Below are 14769 nucleotides of genomic sequence, written 5' to 3' on the forward strand. Positions count from 1 at the left end.
TCAGGTCCTCCGAGAGAGAGAAAGAGAGAATTAGAGAGAGCATACTTAAATTCACACAGGACACCGGATAATACAGGAGAAGTACTCCAGATATAACAGACTGACCCTAGCCCCCGACACATAAACTACTGCAGCATAAATACTGGAGGCTGAGACAGGAGGGGTCAGTAGACACTGTGGCCCCATCCGATGATACCCCCGGACAGGGCAAAACAGGAAGGATATAACCCCACCCACTTTGCCAAAGCACAGCCCCCACACCACTAGAGGAATATCTTCAACCACCAACTTACCATCCTGAGACAAGGCCGAGTATAGCCCACAAAGATCTCCGTCACGGCACAACCCAAGGGGGGGCCCCAACCCAGACAGGAAGATCACGTCAGTGACTCAACCCACTAAAATGATGCACCCCTCATAAGGACGGAATGGAAGAGCACCAGTAAGCCAGTGACTTAGCCCCTGTAATAGGGTTAGAGGCAGAGAATCCTAGTGGAGAGATAGGAACCGGCCAGGCAGAGACAGCAAGGGCGGTTCGTTGCTCCAGAGCCTTTCCGTTCACTTTCACACTCCTGGGCCAGACTACACTCAATCATATGACCCACTGAAGAGATGAGTCTTCAGTAAAGACTTAAAGGTTGAGACTGAGTTTGCGTCTCTCACATGGGTAGGCAGACCATTCCATAAAAATGGAGCTCTATGGGAGAAAGCCCTGCCTCCAGCTGTTTGCTTAGAAATTCTAGGGACAATTAGGAGGCCTGCGTCTTGTGACTGTAGCGTACGTGTAGGTATGTACGGCAGGACCAAATCAGAGAGATAGGTAGGAGAAAGCCCATGTAATACTTTGTAGGTTAGCAGTAAAACCTTGAAATCAGCCCTTGCTTTGACAGGAAGCCAGTGTAGGGAGGCTAGCACTGGAGTAATATGATCACATTTTTTGGTTCTAGTCAGGATTCTAGCAGCCGTATTTAGCACTAACTGAAGTTTATTTAGTGCTTTATCCGGGTAGCCGGAAAGTACAGCATTGCAGTAGTCTAACCTAGAAGTAACAAAAGCATGGATTCATTTTTCTGCATCATTTTTGGACATAAAGTTTCAGATTTTTGCAATGTTACGTAGATGGAAAAAAGCTGTCCTTGAAACAGTCTTGATATGTTCGTCAAAAGAGAGATCAGGGTCCAGAGTAACGCCGAGGTCCTTCACAGTTTTATTTGAGACGACTGTACAACCATTAAGATTAATTGTCAGATTCAACAGAAGATCTCTCTGTTTCTTGGGACCTAGAACAAGCATATCTGTTTTGTCCAAGTTTAAAAGTAGAAAGTTTGCAGCCATCCACTTCCTTATGTCTGAAACACATGCTTCTAGCGAGGGCAATTTTGGGGCTTCACCATGTTTCATTGAAATGCACAGCTGTGTGTCATCCGCATAGCAGTGAAAGTTAACATTATGTTTTCGAATGACATCCCCAAGAGGTAAAATATATTGTGAAAACAATAGTGATCCTAAATGGAACCTTGAGGAACACCGAAATTTACAGTTAATTTGTCAGAGGACAAACCATTCACAGAGACAAACTGATATCTTTCCGACAGATAAGATCTAAACCAGGCCAGAACTTGTCCGTGTAGATCTATTTGGATTTCCAATCCCTCCAAAAGAATGTGGCGATCGATGGTATCAAAAGCAGCACTAAGGTCTAGGAGCACGAGGACAGATGCAGAGCCTCGGTCTGCTGCCATTAAATGGTAATTTACCACCTTCACAAGTACAGTCTCAGTGCTATGATGGGGTCTAAATCCAGACTGAAGCATTCGTATACATTGTTTGTCTTAAGGAAGGCAGTGAGTTGCTGTGCCACAGATTTTTCTACAATTTTAGAGAGGAATGGAAGATTCGATATAGGCCGATTCTTTTTTTTTTTTTTTTTTCTGGGTTAAGGTTTGGCTTTTTCAAGAGAGGCTTTATTACTGCCACTTTTAGTGAGTTTGGTACACATTTGGTGGATAGAGAGCCATTTATTATGTTCAACATAGGAGGGCCAAGCACAGGAAGCAGCTCTTTCAGTAGTTTAGTTGGAATAGGGTCCAGTATGCAGCTTGAAGGTTTAAAGGCCATGACTATTTTCATCATTGTGTCTATAAATATATTACTAAAACACTTGAGTGTCTCTCTTGATCCTAGGTCCTGGCAGAGTTGTGCAGAGTTGTGCAGACTCAGGACAACTGAGCTTTGGAGGAATACGCAGATTTAAAGAGGAGTCCGTAATTTTCATCCTAATGATATTTTCCTATAAGAAGTTAATGTACTTATTACTGCTGAAGTGAAAGCCATCCTCTCTTGGGGAATGCTGCTTTTTAGTTAGCTTTGCGACAGTATCAAAAAGACATTTCGGATTGTTCTTATTTTCCTCAATTAAGTTGGAAAAATAGGATGATCGAGCAGCAGTGAGGGCTCTTCGATACTGCACGGTACTGTCTTTCCAAGCTAGTCGGAAGACTTCCAGTTTGGTGTGGCGCCAACACGGGTATTTTCAGTATACCAGGGAGCTAGTTTTTTGTCCTCTGGCGTCCTTGGGTAGACAGAGGGAGTCTGGAAGGACATCAATGAATCTTTGGGTTGTCTGAGAATTTATAGCCCAACTTTTGATGCTCCTTGGTTGGGGTCTGAGCAGATTATTTGTTGCGATTGCAAACTTAATAAATGGTGGTCCGATAGTCCAGTATTATGAAGAAAAACATTAAGATCCACAACATTTATTCCACAGGACAAAACTAGGTCCAGATTATGACTGTAGCAGTGATTAGGTCCAGGGACATGTTGGACAAAACCCACTGAGTCGATGATGGCTCCGAAAGCCTTTTGGAGTGGGTCTGTGGACCTTTCCATGTGAATATTAAAATCACAAAAAATGTGAATATTATCTGCTATGACTACAAGTTCCGATAGGAATTCAGGGAACTCAATGAGGAACGCTGTTGTCGTGTCTTTGGCATCATTAACTGAAGACTTTTAGTTTTTATCAAAGATTCTCTGTAATTAGTATTACGCGATTAAACTGATTAATCATGTAACTGTAATTAACTAGGAACTCGGGGCACCAAGGAAAATATTCAGATTACAAATGATCATTTCCTAAAATACCTTTTTAGATATTTTATCTGATCCATAGTCTTCGAATTAATGAATTATTTACTTTACCTCACGTTAGTCTCATTCCAAACGTGGTAAATTGTTGGTTATCTGCATGAACCCAGTCTTCACTATGAGTCATCCTTTACATCAATTGTCTTAAATCATTTATTTATTAACTAACTAAACAATAACAGAAGTGCACACGCAAACAAAGTAAATATGGTTACAAGAAATGATAGGGCAATATGCCCTGGTGGGCTAATCCGGCATTGCGGCTTATTAGACAAAAGGGAAGTGGGGGTCGACTGAGATAAGACAACACACAGTTGATAATTATAACAAATGCTAATCCTTTGCACATGAACGCTCACTCATTCGTGAACAATTGCAATCAATATATATATTTACACTCAGTGTGCCGTCGGGATCTGTGCTGAAAAGTTTGTTTCTTTTGTAGAATTGTCCATCTCTCTCTTTGTCATGGTTAGAATGGATAGTTCAGAGTGACATTCATTCATGTCATTATGGATGTTTCGGTGGTTGTTGTTCTTCGCGTTCAATTAATATCAAAGACTTGTTCTTATTCTGTCGGTATCGATAGTCTAAGAGTTTAACCACGTGGGATGGTTAAAAGATTCCGCAGTCTGGTCTCAATCCTTGGCCCTTTCGTTATCGAGGTAAGCTGGTCTGCAACCTTTGTCCTCTCGTACTGGAGAGAAACATGGTCTGTTGAAAAATTCTCAAAGTGGGGTTTTATGTGGAATTGCAGGAAAGGGCTTGTCCCAGGATGCCCGACCCTAACTGGGCTCATGGGCGGTCCTCTGATTTAGTTAAACTCAAAAGTTTGAGTTTCCTTCATCAAAAAGTTCAAAATCACATTACACAATTTTACAAACAGTATCATCCTCACTCATTCATCTTATACAAAAAGGAGATGTAAACCTCATATCTAAGGCTATTATATAAACAGCGTTATGGTAATGTGGCTGCACCGTCACCCATGAGCCCCACAAAATTGCACCAAACGGATCAGTTCGTAGCTGGATTCTTCACCGATCTTTTATACTCCAGAACATAAATGTTGTTCGGACCTCAAGTTCTGTGAGGTGAAAGAAATTCCTTTGTTCTCTATGAAAATGCACTCTGTCTCTATACTGTGGCCATGAGGAGATAATCTCCTCCAGGAATTTACGACCTCTCTGACCACAGCAGCCTAGTTGTAGGAGACAGTGATTGGGGGATGGCACTTGCTGTATCCAAAGAGGGTAACATCATGACACTGTATATGGCCCAGGAGGCCTGTAAACAGTAGCTATTAAAAGTGATTGAGGAGGCTGCATAGATTTCATGACTAGAAGCTCAAAAGACAAATTTCAATTTTTTGTAAATTGAAATTTGCTATTGTAAATGTTAGCAACATCATACCGCCTTTGCGGGATGCACGGGGGATATGGTCACTAGTGTAGCCAGGAGGTGAGGCCTCATTTAACACAGTAAATTCATCAGGCTTAAGCCATGTTTCAGTCAGGCCAATCACATCAAGATTATGACCAGTGATTAGCTCATTGACTATAACTGCCTTTGAAGTGAGGGATCTAACATTAAGTAGTTATATTTTGAGATGTGAGGTATCACGATCTCTTTCAATAATGGCAGGAATGGAGGAGGACTTTATTCTAGTGAGATTGCTAAGGTGAACACCGCCATGTTTAGTTTTGCCCAACTTAGGTTGAGGCACAGACACGGTCTCAATGGGGATAGCTGAGCTGACTACACTGACTGTGCTAGTGGTACACTCCACTATGCTGGCAGGCTGGCTAACAGCCTGCTGCTGCCTGACCTGCACCCTATTTCATTGTGGAGCTAGAGGAGTTAGAGCCCTGTCTATGTCGGTAGATAAGATGTTGTCTATATAATAGACCCATGAGAAGTGGAGACACTATGATGTTGTCTATATAACAGACCAATGAGAAAGGGAGACACTATGATGTTGTCTATATAACAGACCAATGAGAAGGGGAGACACTATGATGTTGTCTATATAATAGACCAATGAGAAGGGGAGACACTATGATGTTGTCTATATAACAGACCAATGAGAAGGGGAGACACTATGATGTTGTCTATATAACAGACCAATGAGAAGTGGAGACACTATGATGTTGTCTATATAATAGACCAATGAGATATAGCCTTTAATTCCTACTTTATTGACTCTGTCAGGGTATTGACACAGAACCCCTCCACTGGATTCTTGGGCTCAGTGCTAGTGAATGACGCTCAACCTGTCTTCATCATAAGGGAGGTTTCTGAGTCAAAGGTGAACAAGGTGACTAGCTCACTACAGAACTCTAAAGCCAAAGATGTGTTGGGGCTGGACTAACTTTTCTTCTCTTGGGGCTGTGTTTCTGGACCTAAGGAAGGCTTTTGATACTGTTAACCATGAGATTCGCATCACAAAATTGTCCAAGTTCAACTTTTCCCCCAATGCCTTGAGATGGATGTAATCATATCTTGAAGGAAGAACTCAATGTGTCAGAGTGAGCAATGAGCTGTCGCCCACTCTTAGCTATGATGTGTGCGTGCCCCAAGGGTCAATACTGGGACCCCTCCTGTTCAGCCTGTACATTAATGATCTGCCTTCTGTCTGTACTGGGTCTGAAGTTCATATGTATGCAGATGATACAGTGATATATGTGCATGCAAAGAGTAAACAACAAGCTGCACAAGAACTCACTACTGTAATGGTCCAGGTTACAAAGTGGCTCAGTGACTCATGTTTGCATCTCAATGTGAAAAAATACTGTTTACATGTTCTTCACAAAGAGGGCAACAGATGCTACTGAGCCAGATGTCTATGTGTCAGGGGAGAAGCTCCAGGTGGTATCTGATTTTAAGTACCTTGACATCATACTTGATACCAACCTCTCTTTTAAAAAGCATGTGAAAAAGGTCATTCAGATAACCAAATTCGAAATTGTACAGAGGTAGCAAAACTGTACTTCAAATCTATGATACTCCCCCACTTAACATACTGCTTGACTAGTTGGGCCCAAGCTTGCTGTAAAACATTAAAACCCATTCAGTCTGTCTGCAAACAGGCTCTCAAAGTGCTTGATAAGAAGCCCAATAGACATCATCACTGTTACATCCTGAGAAAGCATGAGCACAAGATTAGGAAAATCTTGTGCAATACACCAACGCATGTCTTGTATTCAATATCCTAAATGGCCTGGCTCCCCCTGCACTCAGTATTTTTGTTAAACAGAAAACCCAAACATATGGCAGCAGATCCACAAGGTCTGCCATGAGAGGTGACTGTATAGTTAAGCTTTCCCTTAAGGAAAAGCATCTATAGTAAATCCGCTTTCTCTGTGAGAGCTTCCCATGTATGGAATACACTGGCACCACATATCACACTTTCACAAAAAACATGAAGACATGGCTAAAGGCCAATCAGATTTGTGATCATGGTCCCTAGCTGTTTATTGCAGCTTTCCATGTTGTCTGTTGTCTGTAGCTTGTGAGGTGTGGAAACACTTTGTTGCTTTTATGGATTTTGTCTTGTTGCTTTTTGTGCTATGTTGCTCTGTCTGTATGCTATATCTTGCTTGTCGTATGTTGCTCTGCGGGTGCTCACTGCTGTACTGTAATTGTTTTTAATAACCTGCCCTAACTGCGGTTGAAAAACAGCCGGCTGGCTAAAACCGGCAGTTCTACTAAAACGTTGATTAATGTGCACTGTCCCTGTAAAAATAAAATAAACTCAAACTCAATGAGAAGGAGAGACACACTAATATAATATGATGTTGTCCATATAATTGACCAATGAGAAGGGGAGACACTATGATGTTGTCCATATAATAGACCAATGAGAAGGGGAGACACTATGATGTTGTCCATATAATAGACCAATGAGAAGGGGAGACACTAATATAATATGATGTTGTCAATATAATAGACCAATGAGAAGGGGAGACACTATGATGTTGTCCATATAATAGACCAATGAGAAGGGGAGACACTATGATGTTGTCCATGTAATAGACCAATGAGAAGGAGAGACACTAATATAATATGATGTTGTCCATATAATAGACCAATGAGAAGGAGAGACACTAATATAATATGATGTTGTCCATATAATAGACCAATGAGAAGGGGAGACACTATGATGTTGTCCATTTAATAGACCAATGAGAAGGAGAGACACTAATATGATATGATGTTGTCCATATAATAGACCAATGAGAAGGAGAGACACTAATATAATATGATGTTGTCCATTTAATAGACCAATGAGAAAACACTAGTATCATTTGACGTCCATCTAAACTTGAGGAGGAAATGATTGGCAAAAAACAAACTTAAATAGCACTGACCCAACAATGATAAATAGTCACTATATTTAGTGAGCACTCACCGGGGATATGATCAATGCTCTCTGCTGGTGCCAATAAGATAGGCTGTACGTTGTTAGTTCAATTAAGTTGAGAATGTTGATAATTAAAAGACAGTTTAGTATTGTCATTGACTTCTCTTCTCAGCAACAATTTCTTTCCAAACTATGTTTTCCTGTGATTGTATTTTGAAATATGACGTTATGCCTGGCTTGGCATCTCCACTTTTCACAGACTCAAAAATAATCTTCTCAAATTGCACATGCTGCCTTTCCTTCTAACTGTAGGCAATACGATTTAAAACAACTTATTTTTTTTATTTTCAAAAGAAGCTAATGATCCTCTGTGGCTAAATCATGTGTTAGTGTCCTATTTTGAATGATTGTATTTATTTCTGTATAGACAGGAGTAGGCTAATGGGTGAGAATATTATCAGGGGCTTGTCAAACTGTGAATGAGAGACTGATGAAGTGTGTGCAGCCTGCACAAGAAACAGAGCAGAGCCTTTCATGAGACTTTATTCTAATCATCATTAGAGTTGCATCATGCAGCCTTAGAATGTATAAAAAACTAAACATATAGCCCAACGTTTGTATCGCAACTAAAGTTGCATAAATAACTCTAAATGAAGCATTTAGGTGGGCCTGTTCCTTTGTTAACTGCTCAACGCAGAATAGCTGCATGTGCACACTCCCTCAGAAATCTTTTGAAGAAAATATCCTTTTTATTTTATATTCACTTTGTTCAGTTGTATTCTTCATACTATAAAATAAGATAAAATAATGCCACAGAATTCTGCTAAATGAACTAGTGTAGCACACAGCCATATGGCGTAGCCAGATCAAAAGGACAACTCAGAGTATGCTATTCTGTTCTTCTGAAATAGACTACATTTTCTTCATATCATGTTTCTTTAAACCTGTTTAAAAAAAATGTATTTATTGTGACGGTGTAGGCTATATTAAACTGATTTATTATACTTTTTGATATGTGGAATCCAGGAGATGCTAAATGTATTATGTTAATTACTGTCAATTACCATGAGACCGGCAGTTATTTGCATGACAATCACCAGCTGACAAAATGTAATGTCATTCAGACAGTTAGACTGGGAGGTAAGATTAGAGACATTATGATAGAAGTTTGGCAGAAGAGGTGGACTGTTTATACCCCCCAAAGAAAGGTCTGTTGACAGTAGGTGGTTTATTAATTTAGTCTGTAAACTGTGATTGACTACACACTCCAGCACAGTAGATGGTTTATTAATTTAGTCTGTAAACTGTGATTGACTACACACTCCAGCACAGTAGATGGTTTATTCATTCAGTCTGTAAACTGTGATTGACTACACACTCCAGCACAGTAGGTGGTTTATTCATTCAGTCTGTAAACTGTGATTGACTACACACTCCAGCACAGTAGATGGTTTATTCATTCAGTCTGTAAACTGTGATTGACTACACACTCCAGCACAGTAGATGGTGGAATGCACCTCTAATATGGTGTACTGTGTTTTCTTAAGCATTCTCCCACTAATCACCCCCCCTCCCCCCCTCATATATATTTTTATCTTTATTTCAGTGGGAGCTCCCTCCTCTCTTCCCATCCACCCACCCTCCCACCACTAAACCACCCTCTGTCTCTCTGTCTCTCTGTCTCTGTCTCTCCCATTCTGGACGACCTGAGACCCTGGTCGTGCTGCTGGTCCAAATAGTGAACACTCCTCAATTAGCATGTTGGACATGAATCAACAAAGTTTTCGATGTAATTATGATACATTTTCTAATTTGATAATAACAGCTTCTACAGATCATGGCAATGTGATTGACTGAATCTTTAAACGTGTCTGTAGACTTTATGGAGGTTACAGGGGTGATGCTGTTGCCCATCAGATTTCATATTGTGCCAATATGTCAAGGTTCTCAAATAGGAAGATGGTGCTTTACAGAATGTCATGTTCAGGACTGTTGATGTTCACAGGACTCTCCTAATACTATGTTGAATGAGCACACGGATAAAGGATAAGAAGGAAACAATACAAAGGAGATGATTGTGGACTTCAGGAAACAGAAGACAGAGCCCCCCTTACCCACATCGACGGGACAGTACTGGAGAAGGTGGATGTGAGCAATAACCACACCTTCACCAAGTCATCCAATGTTTCCTTCATCAACAAATGTTATATCTTCTGAAATAAATAGATAATTAATTTCTAACCTTTTTATATGCTAGAGTAATTTAACAGGTCTACAAAAGTATAGTTTAGGAATGTTTATTAGATATATATTCAGTCACAAGTCACTTGGATTATTTTGTTGCCTTTTAACATGCTGATACAGTCTCATTCGTGTTAGACTATGATCTGGAAATGTCCACTAGTGAAATTACCACTGTTTCTAACAGTATTTTGCTACTGTCTGATGAGGAAGTGGGCAATATGGAATACATTGGAGTAAGGGAGGATAAATACGTGATCAGAGGGAAAATAAATCAAATAAATCAAATATAAACGGAAGGCATCCCTAAAAGACATGCACCATGGCAGGGAATAAGCAGGTAAATATAGAGCCGATCAATTTCAACAGAAACAGTGCAGAGAAATGACATTACTTAAGATAACATTAGATAATAGATACATGTGTTAGCTGGACAAGGTTAGCAAGCTGCTTTCAAAACATTGGACCAATGAGATCTCAGATTGCTAGATAGCTAACCAGTGAAGTCTATGGAAAAAGATAGCTAGCTAGCTAGCATCAGCTTTGTAGAGGTTATACAATGTTGAAAATCTTTTTTTTCAAAATGTTCACATTGTTGTAGCTTTTAAATTCTGTGAATATAGTTTAATGATTTTTAAGAATTTATAACCTATTTAATAAGCTCTCCTCCCTGTTGGCTCTCTCTCTCTCTCTCTCTCTCAACAGCCACCCCAAACCACTCTCTGTTTTTACTTATTTTCGTCTCATTTGCATTTCATTTATGTTTCTCCCCAAGGCTCCAGCGTGTCAACACCAGCCCCGGATACGATATGTGACCATGTTCACTTCACCATTAGAATCTGTTCTCTTCTCACACAAACACTTTGTGACATCAAATAATATTATTAATGTAAAAGGCAGCATAATTTGACTGGACAGTTTTATAGGGAACCATTCCGTCTGTATGTGGTAGTGTGTGTTGATGGCATGTAGTGGTAGTGTGTGGTGATTGTGTGTGTGTCTGGTGATGATGTGTAGTGGTAGTGTGTGTGTGTTGATGGCGTGTAGTGGTAGTGTGTAGTGATGGTGTGTCTGGTGGTAGTGTGTAGTGATGGCGTGTAGTGGTAGTGTGTGTGTGTGTGTTGATGGCGTGTAGTGGTAGTGTGTGTGTGTGTTGATGGCGTGTAGTGGTAGTGTGTGTGTGTGTGTTGATGGCGTGTAGTGGTAGTGTGTGTGTGTTGATGGCGTGTAGTGGTAGTGTGTGTGGTGATGGTGTGCAGTGGTAGTGTGTGTGTTGATGGTGTGTAGTGGTAGTGTGTGGTGATGGTGTGTAGTGGTAGTGTGTGTGTTGATGGTGTGTAGTGTGTGGTGATGGTGTGTAGTGGTAGTGTGTGTTGATGGTGTGTAGTGTGTGTTGATGGTGTGTAGTGTGTGTTGATGGTGTGTAGTGTGTGTTGATGGTGTGTAGTGGTAGTGTGTGTTGATGGTGTGTAGTGGTAGTGTGTGTGTGTTGATGGTGTGTAGTGGTAGTGTGTGTGGTGATGGTGTGTAGTGGTAGTGTGTGTGTTGATGGTGTGTAGTGGTAGTGTGTGGTGATGGTGTGTAGTGGTAGTGTGTGTGTTGATGGTGTGTAGTGGTAGTGTGTGTGTTGATGGTGTGTAGTGTGTGTTATGGTGTGTAGTGGTAGTGTGTGTTGATGGTGTGTAGTGTGTGTTGATGGTGTGTAGTGGTAGTGTGTGTTAATGGCGTGTAGTGGTAGTGTACGTGTCTGGTGATGGTGTGTAGTGGTAGTGTGTGGTGATGGTGTGTAGTGGTAGTGTGTGGTGATGGTGTGTAGTGGTAGTGTGTGTGTGTCTGGTGATGGTGTGTAGTGGTAGTGTGTAGTGATGGTGTGTAGTGGTAGTGTGTGGTGATGGTGTGTAGTGGTAGTGTGTGGTGATGGTGATGGTGTGTAGTGGTAGTGTGTGGTGATGGTGTGTAGTGGTAGTGTGTGGTGATGGTGTGTAGTGGTAGTGTGTGTGGTGATGTTGTGTAGTGGTAGTGTGTGTGTGTTGATGGTGTGTAGTGGTAGTGTGTGGTGATGGCGTGTAGTGGTAGTGTGTTGTGATGGTGTGTAGTGGTAGTGTGTGTGTGTTGATGGTGTGTAGTGGTAGTGTGTGGTGATGGTGTGTAGTGGTAGTGTGTGTGGTGATGGTGTGTAGTGGTAGTGTGTGTGTGTTGATGGTGTGTAGTGGTAGTGTGTGGTGATGGTGTGTAGTGGTAGTGTGTGGTGATGGTGTGTAGTGGTAGTGTGTGGTGATGGCGTGTAGTGGTAGTTTGTGTGGTGATGGCGTGTAGTGGTAGTGTGTGTGGTGATGGCGTGTAGTGGTAGTGTGTGTGGTGATGGAGTGTAGTGGTAGTGTGTGTGGTGATGGTGTGTAGTGGTAGTGTGTGTGTGTTGATGGTGTGTAGTGGTAGTGTGTGGTGATGGTGTGTAGTGGTAGTGTGTGGTGATGGTGTGTAGTGGTAGTGTGTGGTGATGGCGTGTAGTGGTAGTTTGTGTGGTGATGGCGTGTAGTGGTAGTGTGTGTGGTGATGGCGTGTAGTGGTAGTGTGTGTGGTGATGGAGTGTAGTGGTAGTGTGTGTGGTGATGAAGGTGTGTAGTGGTAGTGTGTGGTGATGAAGGTGTGTAGTGGTAGTGTGTGGTGATGAAGGTGTGTAGTGGTAGTGTGTGGTGATGAAGGTGTGTAGTGGTAGTGTGTGGTGATGAAGAATGTGGAGTGGTAGTGTGTGGTGATGAAGGTGTGTAGTGGTAGTGTGTGGTGATGGTGTGTAGTGGTAGTGTGTGGTGATGGCGTGTAGTGGTAGTGTGTTGTGATGGTGTGTAGTGGTAGTATGTGGTGATGGTGTGTAGTGGTAGTGTGTGTGGTGATGGCGTGTAGTGCTAGTGTGTGTGGTGATGGCGTGTAGTGTTAGTTTGTGTGGTGATGGCGTGTAGTGGTAGTGTGTGTGGTGATGGCGTGTAGTGGTAGTGTGTGTGGTGATGGCGTGTAGTGGTAGTGTGTGTGGTGATGAAGGTGTGTAGTGGTAGTGTGTGGTGATGAAGGTGTGTAGTGGTAGTTTGTGGTGATGAAGGTGTGTAGTGGTAGTGTGTGGTGATGAAGGTGTGTAGTGGTAGTGTGTGGTGATGAAGGTGTGTAGTGGTAGTGTGTGGTGATGAAGATGTGGAGTGGTAGTGTGTGGTGATGAAGGTGTGTAGTGGTAGTTTGTGGTGATGGCGTGTAGTGGTAGTGTGTGGTGATGGCGTGTAGTGGAAGTGTGTGGTGATGGTGTGTAGTGGTAGTGTGTGGTGATGGTGATGGTGTGTAGTGGTAGTGTGTGGTGATGGTATGTAGTGTGTGGTGATGGTGTGTAGTGGTCGTGTTTTGTGATGGTGATGGTGTGTAGTGGTAGTGTGTGGTGATGGTGTGGGTGTGTAGTGGTACTGTGTGGTGATGGTGTGTAGTGGTAGTGTGTGTTGATGGTGTGTAGTGGTAATGTGTGTGTGTTGATGGTGTGTAGTGGTAGTGTGTGGTGATGGTGTGTAGTGGTAGTGTGTGTGGTGATGGTGTGTAGTGGTAGTGTGTGTGGTGATGGTGTGTAGTGGTAGTGTGTGTGTGTGTGTGTGTGTTGATGGTGTGTAGTGGTAGTGTTTGGTGATGGTGTGTAGTGGTAGTGTGTGTGTTGATGGTGTGTAGTGGTAGTGTGTGTGTTGATGGTGTGTAGTGTGTGGTGATGGTGTGTATTGGTAGTGTGTGTGGTGATGTTGTGTAGTTGGAGTGTGTAGTGATGGTGTGTAGTGGTAGTGTGTGTGTCTGGTGATGGTGTGTAGTGGTAGTGTGTGGTGATGTTGTGTAGTGGTAGTGTGTGTGGTGATGGTGTGTAGTGTTTGGTGATGGTGTGTCGTGGTAGTGTGTGTTGATGGCATGTAGTCGTAGTGTGTGGTGATGGTGTGTAGTGGTAGTGTGTGGTGATGGTGATGGTGTGTAGTGTTAGTGTGTGTGTGGTGATGGTGTGTAGTGGTAGTGTGTGGTGATGGTGTGTAGTGGTTGTGTGTGGTGAATGTGTGTAATGGTAGTGTGTGTGTGTTGATGGTGTGTAGTGGTAGTGTGTGGTGATATGGTGTGTAGTGGTAGTGTGTGGTGATGGTGTGTAGTGGTAGTGTCTGTTGATGGTGTGTAGTGGTAGTGTCTGGTGATGGTGTGTAGTGGTAGTGTCTGGTGATGGTGATTGTGTGTAGTTGTAGTGTGTGGTTGATGGTGTGTAGTGGTAGTGTGTGTTAATGGTGTGTAATGTGTGGTGATGGTGTGTAGTGGTAGTGTGTGGTGATGGTGTGTAGTGGTAGTGTGTGTCTGGTGATGGTGTGTAGTGGTACTGTGTGGGGAAGGTGATGGTGTGTAGTGGTTGTGTGTGGTGATGGTGTGTAGTGGTAGTGTCTGGTGATGGTGTGTAGTGGTAGTGTGTGGTGATGGTGTGTAGTGGTAGTGTGTGGTGATGGTGTGTAGTGGTAGTGGGTGGTGATGGTGATGGTGTGTAGTTGTAGTGTTTTGTGATGGTTTGTAGTTGTAGTGTGTGGTGATGGTGTGTAGTGGTAGTGTGTGGTGATGGTGTGTAGTGGTACTGTGTGGGGATGGTGATGGTGTGTAGTGGTTGTGTGTGGTGATGGTGTGTAGTGGTAGTGTCTGGTGATGGTTTGTAGTGGTAGTGTGTGGTGATGGTGATTGTGTGTAGTTGTAGTGTGTGGTTGATGGTGTGTAGTGGTAGTGTGTGGTGACAGTGTGTAGTGGTACTGTATGGGGATGGTGATGGTGTGTAGTTGTAGTGTTTTGTGATGGTGTGTAGTTGTAGTGTGTGGTGATGGTGTGTAGTGGTAGTGTGTGGTGACAGTGTGTAGTGGTACTGTATGGGGATGGTGATGGTGTGTAGTGGTTGTGTGTGGTGATGGTGTGTAGTGGTAGTGTGTGTGGTGATGGTGTGTAGTGGTAGTGTGTGTGTGTTGATGGTGTGTAGTGGTAGTGTG

Source organism: Oncorhynchus mykiss, chromosome 12 (genome assembly GCF_057628025.1).
Source record: "Oncorhynchus mykiss isolate SJ-2025 chromosome 12, ASM5762802v1, whole genome shotgun sequence".
Lineage (NCBI taxonomy): Eukaryota > Metazoa > Chordata > Actinopteri > Salmoniformes > Salmonidae > Oncorhynchus > Oncorhynchus mykiss.